This window comes from Boleophthalmus pectinirostris, unplaced genomic scaffold (genome assembly GCF_026225935.1).
Source record: "Boleophthalmus pectinirostris isolate CB_2022bp ecotype Guang Dong unplaced genomic scaffold, ASM2622593v1 HiC_scaffold_7, whole genome shotgun sequence".
NCBI lineage: Eukaryota > Metazoa > Chordata > Actinopteri > Gobiiformes > Gobiidae > Boleophthalmus > Boleophthalmus pectinirostris.
The window spans coordinates 5,056,120-5,079,134 of NW_026571473.1; the positions used below are offsets into that span (position 1 = coordinate 5,056,120).

Here is a 23,015-nt window from a genome sequence, read left to right on the forward strand (position 1 = left end):
GCGTATCAGAATAAAACTCATTATAATGGAAATAATGTGGTAAACAAATGGATGCAGGGAGCAGCTAATTTCCGTACAGAGACATAAAGGAGATTGTTGTTGTGATTCATCTCCACTGGCCAATAATTAATTCAAAAAGTGAAAGCAGCAATTAGCAGCAATTATACGAGCTCGGGCTGTATCTCTGATGGAGTTTATTCTATTCGGTTTGGTTAGAACTTATTAAAGATCATAAAGGGCACGGTTTCATTTTGCCAAGCTGCTTCTAATTAGAGGAAGTCACAGAATGCAAATTAGACGAGCAGTGATAGGAGTTTTACACTAAAGCTCCATGGGGCACTTTGAAATGTTTAAGTTTAACGGAAAAACAGATTATTAAAGTTATCATTATGCAATTTTTCAATCTGTTTTTCAGTACTCTCCTTTTCTCCTTTGCTGATGATTGTTTGAATGCAGGGTAGAACAAAAGTTAAAGGCACACCGTGGAACTTTTCTGCTGAAGGGTCTGCCATCTGCTTGTCTCATATGTAGGGTTGTCCCGATCTGATCACGTGTTCAGAAATTGGCACCAATCACGTGACTGTGGACTCGATCTGGACTCGGCTGTTATGGTCCGAGCAGGTATCAGATAAATAATATACGTATATATAATGTTGTTACATGCAAGCATTTGTTTAGTTTGTGTTCTTGCTCTCTCCTCTGCCCTGTGTGTTCAGGTGCTGTGGGTGGGACCTGAACTGGAGCTGTTTGTTTGGTTGGGAGGATTGGTTAGGTAAGTTTGGGGACCCCTGTACATTTCACATCATGTAGATTTTTGTTGTTAGACACATTAGTTATCAGTTGTTGCCACCCTTGTTGTTTTGAGTTTTCCAGATTCTCTTTTTTAGATCAGGTAGGCTAGGCTTTTTGATTTCTTTCCTTTTTGTAGCTTAGTTTTCAGTTAGGGCCTGTTTTGTTATACCTTTTTGTTTGTTGATTTGGCACAACTGGCCCACGCCTCCTCCCACCAACCTTTTGTTTGTTTTTGTGCACTTTGGTGAATGTTTGGCCGAAAAATAAAAAGTTTGCCAAACCGACTTTGCCTCAAGGATTGTTTTATACACGTTGTGTTCCTTGTTGGACATAGGGAACATAACAATATACACAGCACACAACATTTTTATTTTAAGTTTGTTTTAACTGAGGTGCCAGATTTGCTCAGTGACGTCCAGTTAGCGCAGTTACTTGCCCCAGTGCCTGTTGTACTACAGGTGCACTTACACTGGGACTTTTGGGTCGTGTCGTGCTCGGGTGCCGTTACCTGTGGTTCTTTGGCCCGTGTTCACACCTGCGATGTCTCTGATGGTGATTGTCGCACGGCGCTGTTTGTTTGCATGTTGCGCAACGGAGCTGGCACTTTTGACGGTGAGGGTCCGTCCAGCTGCATGAAGTGTCTTTTGAGAGGTGGGACCGATATTGCGGTTTGTGGATGTGGTGGTGGTGCGGGGGAGAGGCTGTGGGGCTTCTGTCATCTAGTTTATATTTGGTAAGATTTTGTATTATTTGGATTTCATAGACGAGCTTAAATGTTTCAAATGTAATGCACATGCAAACATATAATATCAAATCTACAAAGTGTAGATTGTACAGAGTCGAGTCTCAGGTCTGATCTGATTCTGGTCTGGTTCCTGTTTTGTTCAGTTCATTAAGTTTACTAAGTTACACATTCCAAGACCAGACTGTGGTAAAAGTCAAGATTTTCAACAATGATGGTTCATGGTTAGAAAAGTTAATAAAATTAAAGTTTTAGACATTTGATTTTTCACAAGTTCAGTGAAATACTACACATGAAATCAACACAATCTGATCTCTGCACACATCCTGGATCTTATTCTTTGCTCTTAGTTCATTTCATAATGTTTTATAGAAGTATCGGATCGGGACTCGGTATCGACAGATACTTAAAATCAAATGACTCGGACTTGGGGACAAAAAAATGAATGAACCTACTCATAGGTTATTGATTTGCCTGGAAAGTTCCGTAATATGGTACTTTAGTAATTTCATTGCATGTGTTTTTATTGCTCCAAAAGACACCATGGGATCGCCTTTCCACAGATCCGAACGTGTAAGTTGGCGTGCTTGTCTCCATGGGGATATACAAGTTTAATGCCATACTGCGGAACATTTCAGGCAAAGCAGTTAGATCTCTATGGAGACTAGAGTATTGTTTCCAAAAGACTGGGTCGTGACTCTCAGGTGGGTCATAAAAGATTTTTTTAGGTCGCTTTGTCACGATCTGCATGTAGGCTGAAATGTTAAGACATGTTTTGTGTAATTTCTAATCTTTTTGTAATTGTTTTATTGACTATTTTGTTTCAGTGTTGCTGGTTCAAATGAATGTTAAAAAGAAAAAAAAAGGGGCTACATTTAACGTCCAAATAGGCGACTTCTGGATCTTTTTATTGCTGCTTCAATGACTGTTTTTCATTGTTTAAAACTCAGTCAACAATAAAATATCCTCTTTAATGTTCAATAATGCTCAAATCCACCTTCATTTTGTGATTTACAAATAATGTCTATTGACTTGGGTCGCAAAGGTTTGTGACTTTTAAAATATGGGTCCCCAGAAAATAAGTTTGGGAAACACTGGACTAGAGCACAGAAACCCGACCGACGAGTTTGGACAAATATTTAGAACTTATATTTGGCTCGGGTTGGACTCGAACACATGAGCCCGTCAGCTGTTTCCTGTCTACAGTAAAATGAGTCACTTTGAGACTCTTAAGTGTTCAAAAATCAGAGTTCTGCACATCTAGTTTAGATACAAGTCAAAACTGTGCTATTATTATTTGTGAAAAGTGCAATACTTCAGATACATGATTTTTAAAGCATAGAAGATTGGAGATAAAGTCCACTGGAAGTAGAGTCACTATCACTAATCTGCAGCTTCACCTCGATCTGTGCTCTGTGTGGATGTAAACAGACACACGTGAGGAACTACTCTCACCTTTTTACTTTTAAAGAACGTCTCAAACTGGATTCATACCACAGGTTTGTAAACTGGATGTCATTATTTGCGAAGGACTATTTCTATGGATAATGTGGATGAGACAAGCCCCGGGGTCAATGGTGCCTGATCCCAGATTAGTCTTGCCCAGAGAGGTTCTTCCAGTGGCTGTGGGCTGACCGAGCATGTGCAGTAGTGCTCTTTTCACACGAGTGCCGCACGAACGCACCGGAGCACAGGCACAGAGCGCAGTCTCCTGAATCATGTGATGGCTTTGACTAATCAGAACAAGAGGAGCTAGAGCGGAGCAGGAGTCGGAGCTAATGATTATAAAGTGTTTTTAAGACAATTGAAAGATTTTGAGCTGAGAAAAAGTTTATGATCTAAAAATGGGTAAAAAATTGCCACAAAATCCAACACTGTAGGTCCCTGTCAGCTGAACATGAGCAGTTTGTGATTGTCTGTGAGACTCAGGGGATTTTTAATTTTAATAGATCCATGGGATGAGATGCTGCGCTTCAAATTTACCACTTTACGAACGAGAGGTGAGTAATAAAGTCTTTTCATTATTTTCGCTATATCCCAAGTTTGTATTTTGCATCTTTATGTCCATTAAAGGCCACACAAACAATATCCTATGTGTGTCATTAGTAGGCTTATGAAAATAGTGTGATTTGATCTGTGTTGGGTTTGTTCGGGTTCGGATACAAATATCTTCATGCCTATCGGGATCGGGTCGGATTCGATCACCGTTCTGTCGGAGCTCGGACAGACAACTTCAACCCGAGACAATTGTCATATATTGTGCTTTCTTGTAAAATGAAATGTAGAATGTGTTCTGTCTACATCTCATAAGACAGCGTTTTATTGTCCGATAATCAGGAGGTGCACTGTTAGCATGCGGGTTGTCGTTATCCACTGCTCAGGTCTTTAAAAATTGCGAAAAAGTAATTGAAGTGAAAATTAACGATGCTCTGAATGCACAAGGAAAGTGAGGAACGACTTTGGACCGCTGCAAACTGTTTAAAGCTGCACTGTGTAACTTTTTTGGCAGAGGGTGCTTGTTTCTATGGAAATGTAAAAATACTTTGAAAAACAGACATTATGACCGTGAGCGGGGTCGCCTCTCCACAGATCTCGAGCTCCATGAAGATAGAAAGGTTTAATGCCATACTGCGAAACATTCCAGACAAAGCAATAACATTTCCAAGGAGAAAATCATTTGACAGATCCTTACACAACGCAACTTAATAATGAACTATATATAAAAATCAGCTCCATCACCTTTAACTCCGCGTTCACAGATCCCACCTTTCCGCCGTTCGTATTTTTAAACAGAAAACAGGCTTTGAACAATAAAAGTGGTCTTTAGTGGTAGATTTCCTTGATGTGTTTCAGGATCGGTGCCTGGTTCTTGGAGGATTTCGCAGACGTTTATAATGAAGAGCTGCTCTGAACGCTAAACCAGACTCACTGAATCAATACAGCGCGGAGCCGCCCGGACCTGCTGCCTCCACTGTCTTTGAACACACTTTATTAAAAAGACAAGCTCATGGGACGGAGTTTAGACACAAATAAGGAAAATGCATAACAAGACAGAACTATTTTTAAAGCTGCACTCTGTAACTTTTCCGTCGGGGGTTCGCCATTTACTCGTCTCCGTGAAGTTAAAAGTACCTTGAGAAACCTGCGTTCTTACTGGGAGTGGGATCGCCTCTACGCAGCTCTGACCTGGAACTTTGACTGGTGGTGTTACCTTCTTGTCGCTATGGAGATATGTTTAATGCCGTAACTATTTTTAAAGCTACACTGTGTAACTTTTCTGTCAGTTGCTCGTCTCCATGGAGTTGCAGTTAGTTTGTTTGGAATGTTTCAGAGTACAGTCGTCCCTCGCTATATCGTGGTTCACTTTTCATGGTCTCGCTGTTTCGCGGATTTTTTTGTGTGTGTGCAATTTTGGATGTTTTTTTTTTTACAGCCTATGAACGCGTATTGTGTATTACGGGCGGGTAGTAATTACACACGGGTGGGTCAGGACTAAACCAGGTCTAAACCAGGACTAATCTTGGACTTAAGAGAAAGAACGCCGAGCAGTTTTTCCGCTCTTACCTCCATGAGGTGTGGAGCTCTGTGGGGGTGTTTCAGTTCTGGTTTAGTCCTGTTTTAGTCCTAGTTCAGTCCTGGTTTAGTCCTCCTCTTCAGTCCTGGAATCAGTCCTGGGTTAGTCCTGGTTTAGTCTTGGTTCAGTCCGTGGTGTAGGCAGGGCAAATGTTTGATATAATCTCGGGTTAATGGGTGGCTACTGTGCAGTTGTGGAGTTGTACTGCGCGGGTGCGGTGCTGTACTGCGCGGCTGCGGTGTTGTACTGCGCGGGTGCGGTGCTGTACTGCGTTGTCGTACTGCGGTGCTGTACTGCGGTGTTGTACTGCGGGTGCGGTGCTGTACTGCGCGGGTGCGGTGCTGTACTGCGGTGTTGTACTGCGCGGGTGCGGTGCTGTACTGCGCGGGTGCGGTGCTGTACTGCGGGTGTGTGTACTGCGCGGGTGCGGTGCTGTACTGCGCGGGTGCGGTGCTGTACTGCGGTGTTGTACTGCGGTGGGTGCGGTGCGTACTGTGCGGTGTGTACTGTGCGGGTGCGGTGCTGTACTGCGCGGTGCGTGCTGTACTGCGGTGTTGTACTGCGCGGTGCGGTGTTGTACTGCGCGGTGCGGTGCTGTACTGCGCGGGTGCGGTGTGTACTGCGCGGTTGTACTGCGTTGTTGTACTGCGGTGTGCGGTGTTGTACTGCGCGGGTGCGGTGCTGTACTGCAGTGTTGTACTGCGCAGGTGCAGGACTCTGCGCTGTAGGCTCCATTACGGAATAAATGAATCTTCAGTTTGTTACATAAAGAAGGAGGAAAATAACAAAAGGACGACAGCAGCAATAAGTTTGAAGAAGGATGTAAAAAGGTTGTAACTGTCCTGTGTGAGAAAAGTGTATAAAGTGTGTGGGGAGGAGTTTTACAAACTTAAAACAGATATGATCATTGTAAAATATAAAGTTGATTACCTATCGTAGGTTATTTTTAGAACATAACCCCCGCGATAAACGAGGGGACACCGTATGGCATTAAACTGATCTGTCTGGTATTAGTTTTTTTCATTACAAGTGTCTTAGAAGTACCTTAAAAATCTGCAGTCTTACTGGGAGTGGACTTGCCTCTTCACAGCTCTGGCCTGGGACTTTGACTGATGGCGTTACCTTCTTGTTTTTATGGTGATAGGTTTAATGTCCTACTATGAGACATTACAGTTAAAGCAAATATTAATTTAATTTAGAGACTAATTTTTAATTTTTAATTTTTAGACACAAATAAGGAAAATACAAAACAAGACAGAGCTATTTTTAAAGCTGTACTGGGTAACTTTTCTGTTAGGATCCGCCATATGCTCACCTCCATGGAGTTGCAGTTAGTTTGTTTGGAATGTTTCAGAGTGTGGTATTAAATGATCTGTCTGGTATCAGTTTTTTTTCATTACAGATGTCTTAGAAGTACCTTGAAAAATCTTACTGTGAGTGGGCTCGCCTCTACACAGCTCTGACCTGGAACTCTTGACTGGTGGCGTTACCCTTCTTGTCGCTATGCAGATAAGTTTAATGTCCCCCTATGGAACATTACAGTTAAAGTAAATATTTACTTAATTTAGAGTTTAATGTCCATGTTTGTCCTCCTTTGGGTCAGTCCTTGTTCAGAACTCGTAATAGCTGTTTTCAGTCTAGATCTCGTTCTGTTTCAGACCTGGTTTAGTTCTGGTGGATCTCAGAAGACCAGATATTTTTACTTCCTTGGTCTGAAAACTTGGATAATTAAATCATAGTCAAATGTGTCATAGTTATTCAAAAGAAATAACTATGACACTTTTCCGTAGAAAAACAGAAACAGTTTTTATCCTGTTTCTGGACTACTGATAAAATGAGCTGTCCTTGAGTTTTATACCACTGCCAGGTAACTTTGATTAAACAAACTCTCCAAATTATCCTTAGTTTTTGTACTCACGGTCGCCATGGCAGCGCAGGGGTCCCACCATGTACGCGGCCTCAGACTCCGCCCTCTGCACGTCTCCGATGAGCAGCGAGCGCACGGGGAGAGTGTCCTTCTGAGTCAAAACACCAGAGTCGTTTGTCCTGGAAAAGAAAAAAAAAAAAAGATTCATATTTTTTTGTATATCAAAGGTAAATTGAATTTTTGTCAAAGGGACAAAAGTTTGAGAGAATAAGTGCTCTGACAGCGTACCACTGTCACCGCCTGTCTGTCTGAAGGGAAGAGACAACGACACTGCAGTCTCCAAACAAACCAAAAATAACTCTTCTATCTTTCTGAAACCCACCCACAGTTTGAGAACCTCTTCTTCAACAGAACTTCCTCTGGCACTTTACAGAAAACTGAAGAAAGTGAAGAAAGGGGGTAGGATTTTTAAACCTGTTTTTTCAAGTTTCTAACTGGAGTTACACTTTATAATAACTACACTTGCCTTAGCCTTAATAAAGCATGAACAAAGACTTAATTAATAATGATTCACACTTAGTAACTACTTAATTACTACCTGAATTAGCACTTAACTTGCACTTAATTCGCCTGTGCTGTAAATAGTTACTCAATACTTCTTAATTACTCATGAACTAACCATTTGCATATTTACAAATGTATATTTAAGTACACATTTGAGCATTTATTAATGATTAATAAGCTATGAGAGAATGATTTACTAATAATACAATGTAATGATCATTCAGGCAGATGTTATCTGTTAGTTAAGTCTTTCTGAGAGTTTTTCTAAAGTGAAGACTAATTATGTTTATTAAACATTTGTTAAGGTTGGTCAAATTCCAGAGAAACAATAATGCATTACTAGTAAATCATTCTTTCATGGCTTAATAATCATTAATAAATGCTCCAATTTGTACTTAAATATACATTTACAAATGGACACACAAATGGTTAGTTCATGAGTAATTAAGTAAGAAATACTTATGAGTAACTATTTACAGCACAGGCAAATTAAGTGCAAGTTAAGTGCTAATTCAGGTAGTAATTAAGTAGTTACTAAGTGTGAATCATTATTAATTAAGTCTTTGTTCATGCTTTATGAAGGCTAAATAAGGTGTAGTTATTATAAAGTGTTACCACATTCTCTTATTGGTTTTGCGGTGGGATTTACCTCTGCACATTTACCAAACGCACATAGTGACAAATACAGATGCATTTGTGCACATTTGTGCACAAATTTCAGGTCTGCTCTGTGCTGTAATATGAATTTGGATTCATTTTTGCTTTGCATCTTACTTTTCTAATCAGTGCATTGAGGACGGAGCTTTTGTGCTATACGTGAGGGAGGAGAGAGAGCGTGAAAAGATGAGGAGTTGCGTGCTGATATGAAGCAGATGGACAGGTAGGATGGTTTAAAAAGTTTAACCTGCCCTGATACATGCTGGTACACGAGGGTACGCGCTGTTGTGGACAGTGTTGGGAAGATTACTTTTAAAATGTATTCCCCTACAGATTACAGATTACATACCCCAAAAATGTAGTTTGTAATGGAATCCATTAAATTACTTAAAATGAGTAATGTAATCTGAATACTTTGGATTACTTGATTTGCTGTAGAGAAGCAAAGACGAGGAAATCGTAACATAAGATGTTTTGTTTGCTAAAAGAAAATAAAAAGCCCAGACTTTACTGAACCAAATTAAAATTATTATTGATAGAAGAGGAGGAGACACGGTCCACACAACATGGATTAGTCCTGCTAAATCCTGTTTGAGACATAGTTTAGTCCTGGTTTTGACCTGGTTTTGACCTGGTTTTGACCTGGTTTTGACCTGGTTTAGACCTGGTTTAGACCTGGTTTAGACCTGGTTTAGACCTGGTTTAGACCTGGTTTAGACCTGGTTTAATGTCCGGCAATGAGTGGAATTACCAAAAAAAAAGAAAAAAAAAAAGGGATATAGCCCAAAATGTGAAAACAGGAAAATACCTCTGTGTAATCCATTTATTTCAACCAAGTAACTGTAATCCAATTACCACTCACTGAAACAGTAACTGTAACCGAATACAGTTACTCATAATTTGTACTCTGATTACATAACTGTGGTACATGTAATCTGTTACTCCCCAACACTGGTTGTGGACAGGTCATGTGCTCTCGGGGAGCGTGTGATGACGTGTCGCACAGTGTCCGCGGGCTCCAAACGAACGCACAGGCTGCAGAGAGATGCCCCGCACGCTTCCACACAGGTCCAGGTTTATTGCCGACGCCAGTGGCCGTAATGAAATATGATCACACTCGTTTAGTGTCAGACCTCGAGTCCGAGATAAGACCGAGTCCAAGAGCCTTCAAGACCGAGACAAGACTGAGCCAAATGTGACACTACGTAGATGAGTTGCAATTGTAGTGAAAAGTGTAGACCAATCACAGAGCAGCACTGAGGTTTGTGAAGAAGCCAAAAGCAAAGCGTCCAAATGAACCAAAACAAGCAGCGCAACGCCTCAGACACACTACTAACCCTAACTCTTTTAGCATCAGTACAGACTAGTTTATGAAAAACACTCAGAAGGTAAGAGCTTTGTTCTGCACTTGTGACGCTTCGACCAAACAGATTCAAATATTCATCATGTTGCTCCATGTTTTCCAATCACCAATCACAGAGCAAAATGTATTCACCTCAGCTTTTGACCAGTTGTCAGATTTCCATTTTCTTTTGTGTTGGAACTTATCTGGACGACAGAGGGATTACACAAACATGCTCTTATACTAGGACTGGGTGATATGGAGCAAAAAATATATCTATACGATATAGATCTCGATATATGTAGAGGAAAAATAACCCCCCAAATCCACTCTAAAAATAAATTCCACAATGTTCATTTAGGAACAAAGTGCTTCTGTGACATTAATAAAAACATCTCTGTGTACACATTGCCTATTCATTCAAAATTAAAACAACTCAACACAACTCAAACTCATCTTTGTATTAACTGTGTTAAACGTACGATAACCAATGAGCTCCTTTAGCAGAGGAAGTTTGGGAGAATACTTATTTTAATAGATCCATGTTCCAGCATAAGGAGCTCTGAGGTTTCCCACAATCCACTGCACAAATCAAACCCAACCTTTTACAAGTTACACTTCAACAGATTTTTCATTTAAATCTTCTACATAAATAAACTTTTCATGACTAAACTTTACAACATATAAAGCATTACTATAGAGCCACATCAGCCCGTTTGAGCCCGTTATAATGTGTTTAATGCAACTTTGCACACATTTGTTTACATTTTACAGAAACAAAACTTAAAACTGCATGGTTCATTTGCATAAACTGTAGCACCGGAAAAAAGCAGCTCGCTCCTCGTGTCACTGACACCGTTCAGCTTTTGTCGGACTAAAGGACACGACTCAGTGGAATATGAGTGTTCTCTCCATGGATCTATGATTCTCTCTGTGACAGAGGATGTGCTGCTGTTGACCTTGTCGATGGAAAAGGTACATGCTGCTAGTAACTTTGGGCGTTCACGGCAGTCGACACGTGTCTGCTGTTCGTCCAACACCTTAAAATCGAAATATCTCCGTATAATGGAGCCAGTTGTCCTTTTTTGAGACGAGTTCTGTATCCTCCAGGCTGGTTTTGGGCACCGTCGTGTTGAATGAGACACACGTGAGGGGAGCATGAGAGAGGAGGGGGAACAAAAGCGAGGAGATGGAGGCGCGCGGGTAAGAGCAAATAAACAAAGCGACAAAATCAGAATATATAAGCATTATATCGATATATAAGATATGGCAAAATCCATATTGAGTTTTAAAAATATCTCAATATTTTTTAAATATCGAGATATCGATACCCACCCCATCTTATACTGTCTATCCTCTCATTTAAGTTGCAGTACAGTGGTGGAGCAGCTAACACTCTTTCTCCAAAGCAAAAAGTGTACTTGTAGTTTGCATGTTTTGCCCTGTGTGTGGATGGTTTTATTACATGCACTAATTTCTCCCATCAACCCAAAACATGGACAATCATTATAATCCTCCAGCTAAGATAGTCCTGACCAAGACTAGCTCAAGATCTGGAGATTTCCACTGCTCCTGACAGGTTGGGGTCAAATACAGAGGACAAACTTTGTTATGGGGACCAAAAAGTCTCCCTTAACCTCGAACTTGAATGTGTGGTCCCCTCGTGTGCATGTGTGTTGTGTCCCAGAAGGTTCCATTTCTATTTGCACTTTGATTTCCCTGTTGCAACACCATCTATATATTTAAATGCGTCTCCAGGTTTTGCATACACTGTGCCTGATCACTTTAATAATTTAGAGAAGCGTTTGTATGTGCAAAGAAAAACAACAACAGTTTTCAATTATTTAAGTTTAGCCCATTTCCTTTATGACCTTATATTTATGTTGTTGTTCCGCCGGCCTCCTCTCCCACACCCACACCGAGACCATACCACCCCCGCCCCAAAACAACTCCACAGGCTTCCCATCCAACAACGCATCAACTTCAACATCCTCCTGATCATCACCTCTGTGAAGTTGGCCCCCATCAAACGCACATCTACACAAAAACTATGTCTATCGTTTGTGCTCCGTTTGTGCTGTTTGTGCTGCCAAAAGATTAGTTTGTGCTGCTTTAGTTTTGGAGATATTAATAATTATTTTATAGGTCAAGTTAGGGTCAGCCAGAGCCCAGGAAGCTTCAAAATGTTCTAAAACGGCCCAAAATGGTGTCAATCGTTTGTGCTTCGTTTGTACTGTTTTGTGCAAAAAGTTTAGTTTGTGCAATTCTGGTTCTTAAGCTATTAACAGTTTTATCTTCAGCTAATGATGTCATCCAGCTCCTCAAAATGTCAAATAGCATCACAACAGGCAGAAAATTAAACAAAACATTTGTATTTCTTGTACTTGTATTGTACTGTTTTGTGCTGTGACGGTTTTCATTTGTGCTTCTATATTTCTAATATTTATTCATTATTATTTTTGTGAAAATTATATGACGTCTTTTCTGCTCAGCTGGAGGCAGCGGTTTTAGCAATACTCAGCAAAACTAGTGACAATAAATGATCTCAGGCTGTAGAAAACTTGAATCATATTTTATATAATAAGACAGACTTTTCTGCAGTCATAGTAACACAACCAAAACGTTTTGCAACACAAAACAGCACAAACGAAGCACAAGGGTCCGGTCAAGTGGTAACGGAGGGAAACAGGGGCAGATTTTTGACATTCAAATGTCTCTTATTCAGAAACTAGAGGGACTATTGAAATAAGTAAAGTATCAGAATGTAGGAAAGAGTTACACTCCAACAGGGTCAAGTTAAACCTGTGAGATTCTTTCAAGTTGTTGACAAAAAAATTTAAAAACTCATGTCGGTAACAGAGGGAATGAAATATGCAGCACTTTTTGGGCAATAAATCCAAACAGTGATAACTCTTGGTTCTCACTTCCATATCCTTAACAAACTGGTTTGAATATTTGCTTCATATAGTTTTCTACCATATGGTACAAGATTAGGTTGAAAAACCTCTTACTTTTTGAGTCATGAGATTTTTTATTAAGAAAGGTCATGGTAACGGAGGGAAAAGTAACGGAGGGAAAATTGTGCAAACAAGTAGAAGGTGCAGGATTTTACATCATTTGTCACTTTTTTCTTCTGAATACTTTAATATTACTTCAAAATGAAAGGAAACTATTTCTATAAAATATGTCAGTCCTTCCAAGCAAATTTTTATCATTTTAAATACATAAAAAAAAAAAAAAATCCTGTACCTTCATCAGCAGTTCAAAGATTGGAATAACACAAGATATGATGAAATACATCCATTTATTAACATGATTTGCAGGTCTTTGAAATTTGGGAAATAATTTTTGTTCCATGTTTCATACATGGTCTGTTTAAAACGTATGGAAGTTTAGAACCAAAAATGGTACAGAAAAAAGGTCAACAGTTTCATAAACTAGAGTACATATGTATCTGTTCAATACATTTTTATATCAGATGCATTAACTTGAATTTTTGGCCTTGCTGTTTACTTCTGCTTGACCGGGTCCACAAACAACTGACCTCATTTTGGGCTGCTTCTTTTTTTTTTTTGCTTTAGAGCCGGAGACCGTGTTCTGCTTGGGGGGGGGGTTGGGACTGGCCTGCGCTGACCGTACCCCGCTGAGGGGCTCTGTGGAAAGGCCACTGGGAGGTCTTCCATGCGGGAGAGCCTCAGTGTTGCTGATCCACGTGCAGCTGAAACTGCTGTGTGCAGGAGCTTTGGATATTTGTCAATCGGACCAATTTTGGTTGGTTTGCCGGTGTGAAAGGAAAACACTGGAGTCTATGTGCTACTACTATAATAACAATTTCATTGCCTGGTGCAGACCAAATAATGGAACTAGCAGTGTGAAGGTGCCCTTAATGGAGATGTTACTGCTTTGTCTGGAATGTTTCACAGTATGTCATTAAACCTTTCTATCTTCATGGAAACTGGTGGTTCTTTTACTATGACATATTTTTAAACTGCTTTAATCCTGTTTTTGGTTTATTGATAAAATTTGCTACCCTTGAGCTTTTTTTTTTTTTTTTTTTTTTTTACTTATTATTTTCTAAAACATCTTTATTTGTGGCCCCATAAACTGTCTGTCGGGGTGGTGAACATGTCTCAGTATGTGCTCGGGTGGTGGAGGGAGCAGTGGTGCAGTGGTGTGAAGAAGATCGATCAGACTCCGTGGCTCTGAGCTCTGTGACTGATCATGTTTACAGTGAAATCATTACCAACACTCTCCCTCAGAACACATGCACACGGGCCTATATGCACTCGGTAAACATGTGGACCAAAACAGATCAAAAACCCTTTAAGAGGACAGTGACCGCGTTTACATGATGTTTTTTAATTACGAATTAAATGCTCTGAATTAAATAGTTCAGAATTCAAATATTCTCCTCGAGTTTACATGGAAATAATAATTCTGACTTGAGGTTTACTTGGAAAACTCGTTAAATCATCCTTTATTTAATTCCGCTCAGTGTCTGGGGGTGGGGAAGGTTCTGATTGGACAGAGACACAAATGTATTTACATCATTGCCGCAACAAATGCTCTGTTTATTAAAGTAAATACATTAAAATTACATGATCTCGTTGATCTAAATACTGCAGTTGTCATGTTTAAGGCACATAACAATCTGCTCCCTCAGAGTATCCAAGAGATGTTCAAACCCAGAGAGAGTGAGGACAGTCTGAGAGGATCGGACCAGCCTGAAAAGTCGCTGTGTCTCCATCAGAGGAGTTCATCTGTGGAATAGTCTCGATGAAACTTTAAAAGGCTCCAAAACAATTAACACATTTTAAAAATAAATAAATAAATAAAATTATAGAGAAATACAATAAATCATATTTTACCCCATCAAACCTACAGATTAACTGTAACCCCCAATTATATTTATATATTTAAGAGTATAATATAAACCAATAGGTATAAAAATGTACATGTACAGGGTCAGTGTGTGTGTGTGTGCGTGTGCGTGTGTGTGTGTGTGTGAACATTAACATATATTTGGATTGTGTTCGATATTGTGTATGTGTGCACTATAACATTGAGGACATTTTCTTTCCTGCTCTCATAAAAGAGGATTTTTGTTGTTGTTTTCTGTAAATAGTTCTGCCATCTTGTATCCTATTCTATGTGTTAATAGGGTTTGGCAAAACAAGTGTTAAACTTCAGCCTAAACCCCTTCGGTCTACAGAATAACTTTATTTATATGCACTAACTGCATAATATGTTTTGTTTGTGTTTTTTGTGTTTTTTTGTTTTGTTAAATAATTGTTATATGATGCATGATTATGTTAATTGACCGAAGAAAATAAACTACTAACTAACTACATCGACCGGAAGAAAACACACACTTCAGCTGCTACCGGCTTTTCTGTCATCTCCGTTTGTCGTTACTCCAGGGACACAAACACCATCCAAACTTTTTTCGCAGTGGTTCCGATGATAATTCCAGCTGGAGAATTGTCTCATCAGGCTTTACGTCTGTCGGCTGAGGAGGAGAAGAGAGGAAGAAGACAAACTGAGTCACCGGCTGCTCTACCTCAGCCCACTCCCACATCCCGCTCACAAATCCAAAGAGACGTGGAGGAAAGTCCGAAGCCAGGACTGGTGGAGCCGGATCGTCCAGATCGCGTCAGAAAGGCGACACAACAAGCATGAACTGAACCACCGACATTATTTTTAAGAATAAACATTTACATGATTGAGGATTAAATTCATTCAGCTTTACAATCGGAATAAACCACTCGCTTACTTTAGAATTACCGTATTTTCCGGACTATTAGGCGCTCTGGATTATAAGACGCACTGTCATTAAATGGTTAAACTTTTTTCACCAATAAACTGCACCGGACTTTAAAGGAAACACAACAGTGTGATGGGTGAGTGGTTTTGTTTGTTTGTGGCGTTCACGGTGACTCTGGGCTTTGTTCAGTTGTGGCGTGTAGGGAGGGTGCTGTCTGGGACCAACGGATTGTTGGTGTGTTCACAGTGACTCAGTTGTTCAGTTGTGTCTAGAAGTGGCACATTACACTCGCTTTTTCGGTTCGTTCCTCCGTTCCGTTCCTCGTCGACGTGGAGTAATGAGTGTGTCTGTGGATGTGTTTCGCTGTGCGGTCGCTGTCTGCTCCGTGTGTGTTTGTGTGTCTGTGGGTGGTGTGGCTTTGTAGTTTACTGAAGTCATGCTGGGACACCTGAGTGGATTCGTGTATAGGCGCTCTGGATTGTGGGCGTGCAGTCATTTTTTGATGGGGCTGGAGGTTTAAGAGCACATCTAATAGCTCGGAAAATACGGTAAGTTTAATTCCATATCATTATTTTCATTAGGAAGTGTTTACATGGTCTTTTTAAAGCCAAATAAATTTTTATTCAGAATTAAATTATATTTATTCGGAATTAAAGCTCTCACTAAACGTTTCAATCCTGGTCTTGTTTCTAGGTATTGACAGTTTGCGGTTACATCTTGCTGGGGGTGTTCTACATGTATGTCTATTGGCAGAATGTTTAGGAGTTACTGCATGGCGACACAATGCTTATATTAGCAAAAACTGGGCAAAAAAGTGTTAAAATTGTCTGAAAACTCAGGACAAAATTCAAAATGGATATAAACAGCACGTTTCCAGGAGCCTGTGAACATTCATGGTCTTGTTTATGTGTTTGATTTTCAACTAAAACGTGAGAGTGACTAACTGAAAAACTGTGGGATGATACTAACTATCTTTTGACTGTAATTTTATGTGTGAAAGACTTGTTTAACAGCACAAATAATCTCCTGTTGTAGTTCCAGCAAAATCAGCTGCTTCTCGTCAGATTGTGTCAAAATAAAGCTCAGAGTAAGTCGAACTGGACTAACAGAGCTTCAGACAGAGCAGTGCTTTTAGTTAGTTTCACACCCCCAGAGAATGTTGACGACTATAGGTGAGTTTCAGCTGACGTCATTGTTATTAAAAGCCCACGTTGCATGCTGGGAAATATTTTGGTCGGAATCAAGAAACACGATAGCGTCAAACACAGTGCGTAACCTCGTGTATTTATCCCCGATAATGGTAAATTCCTGCTGCATTATCGGATGCACAAATAGAAGCACAGAAGAAGGAAAATGTCTTTTTCATATTCTGAGTGAAAAGAACCGCTAACGGTGAATTAAACGACTTTCAAACATTCGCAGAGCAAACGTAGAAGATCCTAACAAACCGTGGACCCCAACAAGTTCAACAACACATCGAGACTCTTGGAGGTTTTCATCTTTTCTGCTGTGAATGGCCCAGGAGTTTCCACCAAGTCATTGTGGATATCGCCCAAGTGAATATTTGTCCAGGTAGTTGGCGATTCTGACCAGAAGTTTGGTTTGGTCCAGGCCTTTTGTCGAGGTTGAAAAGGGTGATTTGGCTCCATCGATGCTTATGACCAATTTCTGGTCAAATGGTCTTGGGTCCTCTGCCGTTAGAGTGGATAAATAACCAGGATCAAAACCCTTTACGTGCTTTCTCATTCCGTCTGTCATGTTGAATTAGCGCTTTTGTCAACAATGAAACTCGCCTATAATGAAACTATAATATATGTAGAACTTAAAGGTGCATGGTATAACTTTTCTAGTGAAGGGTCCGTCACCTGTTTATTTTTATGGAGCTCTACCTTACATTTCTTCATTTTCAGGTGGTTTAATAAGCTCAAAAATACTTAGAAAAACAGACATTGTGACTGTGAGCGGGGTCGCCTCTCCACAGATCTGACCTGCAACTTAGACTGGTTTGGTCTCCATGTAGATAGAAAGGTTTAATATTATACTGTGAAACATTCCAGACAAAGCTTTAGCATCTCTAAGAAAAATGTTTGACAGACCCTCCACCAGAAAAATTACACAATGCACCTTTAACATAATTTAATTTTTAAATCTTAATATTGCCAAATGTGAATTATCAACCACAACAGGAAGATAAAGATCAGACATCAGTACTGCCTAAAAAAAATCCCCATCCTAACAGCTTAAAGGTGCACTGTGTAACTTTTCTGGTGAAGAGTCTGTCAAACATTTTTCTTAATGATGAAACGTTATTTCTTTGTCTGGAATGTTTCACAGTGTGGCATTAAACCTTTCTATTTTTTTATGGAAACCAAACCTGACCAAGGTACAGGTCAGATCTGTGGAGAGGCTCAGTCAGAATTAGGGGTGTGTGTAAAAATATTGAAATACTGACATATCATATTGTTTAATGTGATGATACAGTATTGATATCGTTGGTTGCTGTATCAATATATTGTGTATTTTGGTATATTTTTACTAAATTATGTTGTTACAGCTACAGTTTTGTTCCTTGTTTAGTGGAAGGAAACTCGTTTATGCGACACATTTTGACATTTTTTTTGATGATTAAAATGGGTGTGTTTCTTCTTCACTTTGGACAAGACGTGGTTTAAGGCCCTGCCACACCTTGACAATTTAGCCAGCGTATGCCGACATGCCAGAATTTCTCTAAAATGCTGGCATATGCTGAAGTATCAGTGTTTTTTGTTGCTTTTTGTTTAGTTTTTTAAATTTTGGGTGTATTCATAACGAGTTGGACATATACATAATGCATTAGTAACTTGTATAGAAAGTTTAACTTATAGATAATGTATACCAACTAATGTTTAGCATGTTGCCGGTGTCCTCAACTTATGCCCAACGTCTAATTTATGCACAGCGCACGGCAGCGTATCACCAACGATCACATGTCACCGCCAATAAAAAACGCTGCCGCTCAATGATTTAAATCATAACTGCACTAGACACCACAGTAGCAACATTATAATCAGCGTCATGCCGAAGACAACTCCTGGTTCTATTGGCTCTGGTACAATGCGTTTTCGCCTGTTCCGACATCCCTTCATTCCCACATCTCTAGACAACGTGATATTATGACATGCCTCTATTTAGACATGCCGGTTTTCTGACACTTTTTGAAATTGCTATTCCAACACATCATATTTTACGTCTTTCGCTGTCCATGGTGCTGAATGTAGCAGCTCGACTATAGGCAGGTATAGAGCAGCGGGATCTGTCTGCAGACCACAGGATATAAAGTTGTGAGCACGATCGCATCAGCTGTTTCCTGTCTACAGTAAAACCACTCGCTCTGAGACTCTTAAGTGTTTAAAAGATCAGAGCTCTGCACTTCTAGTTTAGATACAAGTCAAAACTGTGTTGTTATTATTTGTGAGATGTGGTGCAAAACTTCATGATTTTTAAAGCAGAAATGATTGGAAATGAAGTCCACAGGAAGTAGAGTCATTGTCTCTGATCTGCAGCTACACACACGCTGGACGTAAACAAACACACATGCGACTCTCGCCTTTTTACTTTCAAAGAACCACTCAAATGGATTAATAATACGGTTTTGTGGACTGGATGTCAGTATTTGCGGAAGACAAATTCTGTGGATAATATTGTACTAAAGTCTTCTTATTGAGCTGGTTCAATGAATTGATTGGTCATTTATTTAGCTCTATGATGTTCTCCGCAGATAGCTTACATAATGAGCTTTTTTTAAAATGCAAATGACTGTTTCCCACGACATTATACAGTAATTATAAGTTAGAAACACGTTCAGTAAGTTCTGTGGTCGTCTGGAGCATGTCAAATACATCTGCAAATGTCAATATGCGTTGGAGATATTGGATACACTAGACATTATTTCAACATATTTGGATTTATGAGTAACTTACAATTAACGTGTGTCAACGATCACATAACTTACCTACAACTTATGGCTCACGTATGCAGGACGTATAAGCGCACGCTGAGATACGTTGAGAAATTTTCAGCATGCTCAAAATTCTTCAACGACCTTCCCGTATGTCGCCGTATGCCAGCGTGCTTCAGCGTGCTCAGAACTTATCTGACGTACGCCAGCGTATTTGCCAAATTTTTCACACTTCGGCATACGCTGGCTAAAGGGGCCAACAAAGACTTTTAGTGTCACAGCCATGATTTAGCCTGTATTTTTATTGAACCATATAGAATCAATTTTAAATATATAGTGTGGAATCGAAAGTGCACTGTATTGAAATATGTATCGTATCGTGGTCTATGTATCGAGGTATGTATCGTACCGGCAACTTCTTAATGATACCCAGCTCTAGTCAGAAGGCCTGTTTTTGTTAACATATTTGAGCTATAAAACCACCTTGAATTAGAGATGGGCATTTGATGAAATTTCAATAATCGATCGTCGGGAGAATTAACGATCGATTATGGATTAATTATTAATGATTTTATATTAAAATGATCATCATTATTACTATCTGCACTACTAATCTGCATAAATAAACTCAACTTTACAACATATAAACATAAACACTCTAGAGCCACATCAGCCCGTTTGACATTATAATGTGTTTAAAGATTGTATAGAGGATTTTCCAAGGAACGAGAAATCCAGCGACTGTTTGTCCTTTTTCAAATGTTGCGCATGCGTGAAACCACCTCCCCTCCCTACAGCTCCCTACATAGAAAACGTCTCCTCCCGCCTCCTCTTTACGCCAGAAACAGGTTTGTTTACAGCCAGTGAGCTGCACATGACTTGTAAACAACTAACTACAGTGTTGGTTAGGCAAGACGGAGAAGTGAGGAGCGGGGGCGCGGACATTTCGTTCGCGGACGAGAAGTGAGGAGCAGGAGAAGAGTGGAGCAGGGAGAGAGGAAGAGAGGAGAGGGGAGAGAGGAGAGGGGAGCGGTGCGTGGAGATTCCGTGCCCGGGAGAAGTGAGGAGCAGGGGGAAGAGCGGATCGGGCAGCGGGGACAGGAGCAGGAAAGGGGTGCAGAGAAGAGTGCGCGGAGATTCAGTGCGAATGAACTAGCTACAACACGCAGCAGCAAGCAGACTCTTTCTTTGCCTTGAAAATTACGTTTTCAGACATAGGATATCGCTTTCGTGTCCTGAAAAACGTTTGTCTAACTCTTGGAAATAAAGTACGTTTTCATAATAAGCAGAAGTGACCTGTCCAGGAGTAATTTGTGGACCAGTGCGTCAGTCTTTAGACCCTGCGTCTGCTTCAGTTGCGCCATCGCTGGAATGAATCTTCAAGAATCACCTTAGTTTGGCTTCCTGCTTTTCCCCTTGTCTTCTTCTTTCAGCGACCTCAAAAACGGACTTTCTTTTGCGGCGAACTGCTCCTGGATTCTTGTCTGCCATTGCAACAAACTTTGTGCGAACTGCGAGGAAGATATAGGTAAAAAAAAAGCCGCTAAGAACTGTTGCGTTGGTGGAGTAAACAGCGTCTGTGCGTCTTGCGTCTGTGGACTGCGTGACAGACGTACGTAAACCACGTACCGGCGGCGCAGGCAAGTCAGTTACGCTAGAAACGTAGGGAGATTTGATTGACAGCCTGTCAGCTAACAGATAACGAGGCAGTGTCGTTATCTATTGGCAAATGTTTAGCCCCACCACGTCCAGAGTTGATGAATTTTTATTCTCTTTTTTTTTGGTCATCATAATTACAAGGCTACTGCACCTCTATAATGCTATCATTGACAACAATTGACAACTTGAAACAAAAAAAAAATCCTCCATACAACCTTTAATGCAGATTTGTGCAAGTCTCACAGAAACAAAACTTAAAACCTCATGGCTCATTTGCATAAACTAAGCGAAGAACAAAACAGCTCTTGTGCGCTGATGCGGTTCAACTTCTGTGGGATTAAAAGACATGACTCAGTGGAATACAGGTTAATGTGACCAGATTTGCGTTTGTCAAAACCACGACTCCATACGGGGGGTGAGACATGGGGCCTCGTCTTGAGCTACTCTCACCTGGCAAAGCTTTTGAATGTTTTTCGGTGTCCTGGTGCTTTGAGGTCCCTGACACCCCCACTGGACACCAAAACATATGTGCTGCTTTGTACACTGTGCACATGGCCTCACACTTGTCTCGACCGGGACGAAAAGCGGGGAATTTCTGGTACAAGTCATCGTTAAATGTGCATTTGTGCTTCGGCATGTTGCAGGCTGACCAACTGTTTGTGTCTGCTTGCTTCTTCTGAGTCACAGAGAGCTACGAGAGACACTCAGTTTAATGGCCCAATGAAAGGAAATGAAAACCTGAACATTTGCATCACTATATAAAAAAAACAAAACAAAACTGTACGGCCAGGACAAGATGTAGAAAACGGACATGTCCGGGAAAAAAACGGACGCTTGCCAACCTACATTTGGTTTGTCAATTAAAAATGAACGTAATCGACGAAATTCTTAATGATCAATTATCGATTAATGGACTAATCATGCTCATCCCTACCTTGAATACATGTAAAGTAGAGCTGTTTAATGTCATACCGTGGAACATTCCAGGTAGAACTGAGGCAAATCCATAGAAACAAGCAGGTGACAGACCCCCAACCGAAAAGTTACATAGTGCACCTTTAATAACAGAAACTATAGCTGTCAAACTCGAGTAACACTTTGCATTTCAGTCACTTTTTAATGATAAATTATGAAACATCAACAGTTTTGGCTGCACATTTGGCCTGACTTCACCTTTCTGTTTTTACAATAACAGCCAAGAATGAGACAATGAGAGCGGTAAACCCGACAAAACACACACACGGGGAACTAAAAACAGCTACAGCGCGCGGAAATCTGGAGAAACGTGACCCAAATCCGATCTGAGTAAACACACCGAAGAACGGAGTGGAGCAGAGACACGGGTTTTATGATGAATTATCCACAAAAACAATACGCCTTCTCCGAGATGTGCTCAAAAACAAAGTGGCTAATTGAAATCTTGTTTAGTTTGTGGTAATTACCCATGTGTGGTGAGGAGGAGTGCGCCAAACGTGCTAACAGTCCCCAGAGCCGGTACGCAGCAGAGATATGGAGGGATATTAGCTTTTTCTAATTAAAGTGAAAATGAAAGTGTGAGTCCTCCTGTGGGCTTCGCTTTTGTGCTCGTAGTTATTATGATGTAGGCTATATTCTATAACAAGTCCACAGAGTCTCGGGAGATTTGAGCCCAGACCGCAATTTTCTAGACGCAGAAGAGGGATGTGCGGGGAGTGGGCCTGCTATGATCCCAGACTGTGTGCCGGGTTTCAGATTACATAATATTCTATAGGCCAATATTATTTCATACAGGGGATAGGGGGCAGCTGAAATTAATATTGCAGAGTTTTATTGAAACATAGCACGGTCTTGGGTCTAGTTAATAATAGAAATGATCAGGTTTCATATTTGGGAAGTCACCTTTCTGTTATTTAATGGTGAACAGTGTAATCAATAGAAGAAAAAAAAAAATGGCTCTTGCCCCCATCTGGAAGTATGACATAATAATAAAATAACTCATATTTGATTGATTAAATGGCTGTTTCCATTGTAAAAACCTTCAACCTCTGAAAATTTTATGATTTAGTCGACTTTTATACTCTGAAAATCATGTTCAAACTAAACAACAATCTCCTGTCAATTTTTTTACAGAACATGTG

The 23,015-nt window shown here is 40.3% G+C and overlaps 1 pseudogene; it reads right to left on the reverse strand.

Moving 5' to 3' along the window:
* Positions 1-23,015, reverse strand: part of LOC110160237 (contactin-associated protein-like 4) — a 513,033-nt pseudogene that overhangs the window by 102,579 nt on the left and 387,439 nt on the right.